The sequence below is a fragment of the Ictidomys tridecemlineatus genome, chromosome 4, assembly GCF_052094955.1.
Source record: "Ictidomys tridecemlineatus isolate mIctTri1 chromosome 4, mIctTri1.hap1, whole genome shotgun sequence".
NCBI classification, from domain to species: domain Eukaryota; kingdom Metazoa; phylum Chordata; class Mammalia; order Rodentia; family Sciuridae; genus Ictidomys; species Ictidomys tridecemlineatus.
In genome coordinates, this window is record NC_135480.1 from 142,950,643 (window position 1) to 142,957,198 (window position 6,556).

The following is a 6,556-nucleotide window of genomic DNA, read 5'->3' on the forward strand; positions in this document are numbered from 1 at the left end:
TGCCTACTCCAAAGTACCTTTATTCTTCCCTGGCCACTGCCCGCCCCCTACCTTATTGTAGGTTAGAATCTGCATATCAGAGAAAACATTCAACCTTTGGTTTGGGGGATTGGCTTACTTCATTTAGCATGATATTCTCCAGCTCCATCCATTTACTAGCAAATACCATAATTTGATTTTTTTTAAGACGGAGTAATATTTCATTAGGTATATGTACCACTTTATTTTTATCCATTCATCTGTTGAAGGGCATCTAGGTTGGTTCCATAGTTTAGTTATTGTGAGTTGAGCTGCTATAAACATTGATGTGACTGTGACACTGTAATATGCTGATTTTAAGTCCTTTGGGTATAAACTGAGGAGTGAGGTAGCTAGGTTGAATGGTGTTTCTGAATGGTGAGCAATTTCTGAGTTTCCCCTTTTCTAAGGCTGTGGGCTCCCTCTTTCTCTTCCTCTCTTTCTTCCCAAAGGCTTTAACTGGAAGCAACCACTTTGGACCCAAAGAGAGAAGCCATGTGTTAATGGAAGTAAGTAATCGTGGCCACTTACCTCTCCGTTGTCACTTGAGAGAGATAGAAACCCATGTTGATTTATGCTTCTGTATTTTTGTTGTTGTTGTTGTTACAGCAGTTTAGCTGGTACTGTTTTCTCCTGTTGGGTCAGGATTTACTTCAGAGGCAGTGTGAAATGAAGAGTGTTGGCAAAGGAAGCCTGAGTCCAAGCCTTCAAAGGGTAGTGAAGAATCAGAAGCCGGACAGAATCAAGAAAGTGGTAGACAACAAGATAAGAGAGGCAGCAACAGAGGGAGATCCCAGAGCATTACCTTTTCGTGCTTTGGCTTGAAATTGGGGCTTGAGTGTTGAGCTGCATTATGGAGAGGAATCCATGAGGAGCCTATGAGCTGTGTAAGTCTAACCCAACCCCACCTCAGCTGAAGGAACCAAGAGTGGGTGGCTGATCCCAAGCTATGACTTGCGCCATCCCTTTGACTTGTATTGTTCTTCCCACAAGTGTGTTCTGCTCTTAGTAGGACTGATTATTCTGATCATGTCCATTCTGATCATGTCCATTATGATTATGTCCATTCTCATTTGGAGCCTGAATGAGAGACTCGGAAAGAGAAAGATAGTCATTGGCAGGAGAGGGGCAGAAGCCAAAGACACCAGGGAAGAAGACTGTAAGAAAATGATAATACAAGACCACTCAGCAAAGAAGCAGAGAGAATGGGGCTGAGAAGCACGAGGATGGAGGCTCAATCAGAACAGGGCTCTGCTCTTTGATACCAGAACTTAGATCAAGGATGAGAACTAATGTTGCATTCTATACTTTGCTAGTTCTTCATGCAGCTTCTGATGTCTTTCCTTTTTACTTCCATTTATCCTTTTACAATCCTTTTACTGAGATAAACTGAACTGATTGAAGGATACAAAGTTCAGGTAGCCAGAAAATCATATTTCCTCTAAATTTTCTATGTTCTTCTCAGTCTGGATTCACTATCTTCATGATGGAGTTACCAAATAAAGGAGAATTGCCGCACAGAGAATAAGAATGAAGCTAGAGTGGGGTTTTTTGGTCATGAAGGTACATGCTGAAGTTGGGAAAGTCAGGAAGGTCCTTTTTTTGCATATAATTTGTCCAAAGGAATCTCATAGCAGAATGACATTATGTCACTGTTCATGTTTGCAGCAGGTACAAATTTAGAATAGCTTGTGTGTATTTAGTCTCACTGCTGGAAGAGCTGTTAGAACATTACATGCTATTCTGGTTCCCTCCTGCGAATGCCAGCTATGTAACAGGGAGGGGAAGTGGTTTTACACTGTGTTCTGAAGACATCTACTTTAAGGAGCTATTTTTCTGAAAAGGAAAGATGATAGCCTTAAAATACCTGGAAGGCATCTAGGAGCTCAGAGTCATTTTTGCCTTATCTGATTTGTCCTCAAAAAGTCCTTGGGCAGCAATATAAGTGACTAGAAGAAACACCCTTTCAACTTTAGAAAATGAGGCTGGATAGCATTCCTGCCTTATCTCACCTTTCTTCTAGGCCCATCCTTACCTCCACTTTGATTAACCTCTTTTTTTTTTTTTTTTTTTACGTCAGACGGGTAATGTGCCGATGTCCTAACAAGGTTTAGAGGGAGGCACATCTCACACAAGAGTGTGAACACCCAATCATCACGCTTATGAATCGAAGGATCTTGATTAACCTCTTTGACATCCTAGTTTGTGCTTGGGGGCTTTAGGCGATGCCCCTCTATCTCTGAGTTTGAACATCTGTTCCTCTGTTGGACAAAACTTTACTTAAACCCAAGTTCTCTTTGAATAGGGGAAGCAGAAGGCTCTTTCACTAGATGGTGTAGTCATGTATCAAATATTGGCTGGGAAAACATCTGTTGAGAAAACATGTTCCCAGCAGGTGTTAAGCACCTAGAGTAGAGGTTAGCAGACTGTAATCTGTGGGCCAAATTTACCCTGCTGCTTATTTTTTTAAATGAATACAAAATTTATTTGGATGAATGAATATTTATTGGAATATAGCCACACATTTGTTTATATTTATGAATGCTTTCATATGTCAGAAGCAGAATTAGATACTTTCCTGTAATCCCAAATTATGTATTTTTTGATCTTTTAAATAAATTTGCTGAACATGACCAAGAGGAAAGGGATTATGCTCAATTTACCATCTGATCCAGTGAAGACACTCAGAAAATTCTTATTAAAAGAAAGAAGGAAGAAAGCACACGGAAATTAAATGAATCGTTCCCAAATAACATTTTACTCTATGAGATATGAGTAAGAACAGGATTTAAATCAGAATATGGACAGGATTATCTGTTTCAGGTAAGAACACAGGCAGAAGGGAGGCTTGAAGGGACTGGAATAAAGGGGAATGTGTTATAGTTTGGATAGGAGATGTCCCCTGAAGAGCTCATGTGTTCAGTAATGCAGCAATGTTCAGAAATGAAATGATCAGATTATGAGAGTTTGATAAACCCAACCTGATCTTTTATTAAATTGGGAGCCCTCTCACCACAAAGCCATGAAAAGCTAATTTCAGCTTTAGTATAAATTACTGCAAATTCTGAACCTGCTTGGAATGCCTGCCCGTGCCTTGAACTCACCCATGCCTGGCTCTCTGACCAGATAGCAGCCCTCTCTGAAACTTTAGTGACACCTCATAAATATTGGCCTTCCCTGGCCAGACAACGACCCTCTCTGAGGCTCTAATGGTCTTCATAAATTCTGATGTTGGAGCCAGCAAAAATTGTAAACTACCATTAGTGTGATGCTTGTCAGAGTTCTGTTACCTGTAACCCCCCTTTTGTGTAACTTTCTGGGCTATAAAGCTGGGCTGTAGGAAAGCTGGAGCTGCTGTCTTGTTCCTGCCGTTTTGGGAGGAAAAGGCAGTCCGGCCGGTCGAAATAATAAGCTTGCTTTAATTTGATTTTAATTGGAGTCAGTGGTCTTTTCTTGAGTCCTGGTCTAACAAGTTGTGTCCTCATGGGTAGATTAATCCATTTAATGAATTAATAATCTGAATGGACTACTGGGTTGTAACTATAGGCAGATGGGGCATGGCTGGAGGAAATAGGTCATTGGAGTTGTGGTCTGAACTATATCTGTCCCTAGCCCCTGGCCCTTCCTCTTCCTCTTCCTCCTTTTCTTTCTCCTCCTCCCCCTCCCCCTCCTTGCCAATGTCTTGGCTGGGCACTCAATCGCGAGCCACTCACAGCTTTGTAGATTCCAACAGCAATTCTTTATTCCCGAACTCACACTGGCCTCTACACACGTTCTGGGGAAATCCCTGTTCTGCCCGCCAATTCACGTCCCAAATACTTTCTCCATTCCACGAGAACTCATCGGGAACTCAGGCAGCAGGTACGCCCTATTCCCAGCAGCAATAATCTTAAACCTGGAACTTCCCTAAAACCACATTGTCTTAAACCGGGAACGCCTTAAACCCAAATTATCTTAAACCCGGATACTTCCTAAAACCTGCAGGATACACCCTAATCCTGGATCCACCTGGTCCTTGAGCAGGGTCACCTTTCTCAAACACACATGCAAGGTCACAGCAAATTTCCAAGGCAAGTCCATTTAACATGGGGTACGCTGGCAAGGAAATTTCGATGTGTCATTCCTACTTGGCAATGGCCCTCAGCACCTCCTCCCTCCTCCCCCTCCTCCCCTCCCCCTCCTCCCCCCTCCCACTCCCCCTCCTCCCTCCTCCCCCTCCCCCTCCTCCCCCCTCCCCCTCCTCCTCCCTCCCCTCTCCTCTATCTCCTCGTCCTCCTCTATCTACTTCTCCTCCCCTTCCTCCCCCTCCTCCTCCTCCTCTTCCTTCTCTATCTCCTCCTCCTCCTCCTCCTCTATCTACTTCTCCTCTTGCTCTTCTTCTTCTTCACTTCTCCCCACACTCCTTCTCTCTCTCCCTCCCTCCCTCCCTCTTTCCTGACTTCCAAGAGCTAAGCAGTTTTCCTCTGATGTGCCCCTCTGCCAAGATGTTCTGATTTGCTTCACCTCAGGTAGAGAGCAATGGAGTTGGCTAACCACGGACAGACCTTTGAAACCATTGTTCTAATTTAGTTATACATGACAGAATGTATTTTTATACATCATAGGTAAATTGAGTATAACTTCTCATTCTTCTAGTTGTATGTGACATAGAATCACTCTGGTCATGTAGTCATATATGCACATAGGGTAATAATGTCCAAATCATTCTACTGTCCTTTCAACCCCCATAACACTTTACCACTCTTCACTCCCCTATACCTAGTCCAAAGTACTTTTAGTCTTCCTTAGCACCACACCCCCTTATTGTGAAATAGCATCCACCTATCAAAGAAAGCATTCAGCCTTTGTTTTTTTGGGATTGTTTTATTTCACTTAGCATGAGAGTCTCCAGCTCCATTCATTTACTGGCAAATGCCATAATTTCACTTTTCTTTAAGGCTGAGTAGTACTCCATTGTGTATATATACCACATTTTCTTTATCTATTCATCTATTGAAGGGCACCTAGGCTGGTTCTATAGCTATTGTGAACTGAGATGGTATAAACATTGATGCAGCTGCATCACTGTAGTATGCTGATTTTAAGTCCTTTGGGTGTATGCCAAGGAGTGGGATAACTGGGTCAAATGGTGGTTCCATTCCATTCCAAGTTTTCTGAGGAATCTCCATACTGCTTTTCAGAGTGGTTACAATAGTTTGCAGTCCCACCAGCATTGTATAGTGTACCTTTCCCCCAACGTCCTCGCCAACATTTATTGTTGCTTGTATTCTTTATAATTGCCATTCTGACTGGAGTGAGATGAAATTTTAGATTTGATTTGCATTTCTGTAATTTCTAGAGATGTTGAACATTTTTTCTTCTTCTGTGAAGTGTCTTTTCAGTTCTTTTGCCCATTTGTTGATTGGGTTATTTGTTTTTATGATGTTAAGTTTTTAAAATTCTTTATATATTCTGGAGATTAATGCTCTGAGATGCATGTGGTAAAGATTTTCTCCCATTTAGGCTCTCTCTTCATGTTATTGATTGTTTTCTTTGCTGAGAAGAAGTTTTTTAGTTTGAATCCATCCCATTTATTGATTCTTGATTTCACTCTTGTACTTTAGCAGTCTTGTTAAGGAAGTTAGATCCTAAGCTGACATAGTGAAGATTTGGGCCTACTTTTTCTTCTGGTAGGCACAGGGTCTCTGATCTAGAGCCTAAGTCTTTGATCCATTTTGAGTTGAGTTTCATGCAGGGTGAGAGTTTAATTTCATTTTGTTACATATGGATTTCCGGTTTTTCTAGCACCATTTGTTGAAGAGTCTATCTTTTCTCCAATGAACATTTTTGGCACCTTATCTAGTATGAAATAACTATTCATGTGGGTTTGTATCTGTGTCTTCTATTCTGTACCATTGGTGTACATGTCTGATTTGGTGCCAATACCATGCCATTTTTGTCAGAATAGCTCCGTAGTATAGTTTAAGGTCTGGTATTGTGATGCTTGCTTCATTCTTCTTGCGAAGGATTGCTTTGGCTATTCTGGGTCTCTTATTTTTCCAAATGAATTTCATGATTGATTTTTCTTAGAATGCCATTGGGATTTTAATAGGAATCGCATTAAATCTGTATAATGCTTCTGGTAGTATGGCTATTTTTACCATATTAATTCTGCTTATCCAAGAGCATGGGAGATCTTTCCATCTTCTAAGATCTTCTTCATTCTTTCCTTAGTGTTCTGTAGTTTTTATTGTAGAGGTATTTCACCTCTTTTGTTAGATTGATTCCCACTTTTTTTTTTTGAGGCTATTGTGAATGGGGTAGTTTCCTAATTTCTCTTTCAGTAGATTCATCACTGATGTATAGGAACATGTTTGATTTATGGGTGTTGATTTTATAATTGTTCTTGTCATGTATTTCGGTCACAGTGATGAAAAGCTGACGTATAGTTTTAGTTGACTATTGTTGGGTTACAAACTACCCCCAAACTTAAGGGTTTGAAACAATCATTTTATGGTATTTCATAATTTCGTGGGCTGGATATTTTGTGGGGATTGGC

General features: G+C 41.1%; 1 non-coding gene across 1 annotated transcript; it reads right to left on the minus strand.

Moving 5' to 3' along the window:
- Positions 1–2,092: 2,092 nt before the first annotated feature.
- Positions 2,093–2,194, minus strand: LOC120890205 (small nucleolar RNA U13). The gene has a single exon (XR_005734447.2). It is a non-coding gene; the product is annotated as a small nucleolar RNA U13 (small nucleolar RNA).
- Between the last annotated feature and the right edge of the window lie 4,362 nt (positions 2,195–6,556).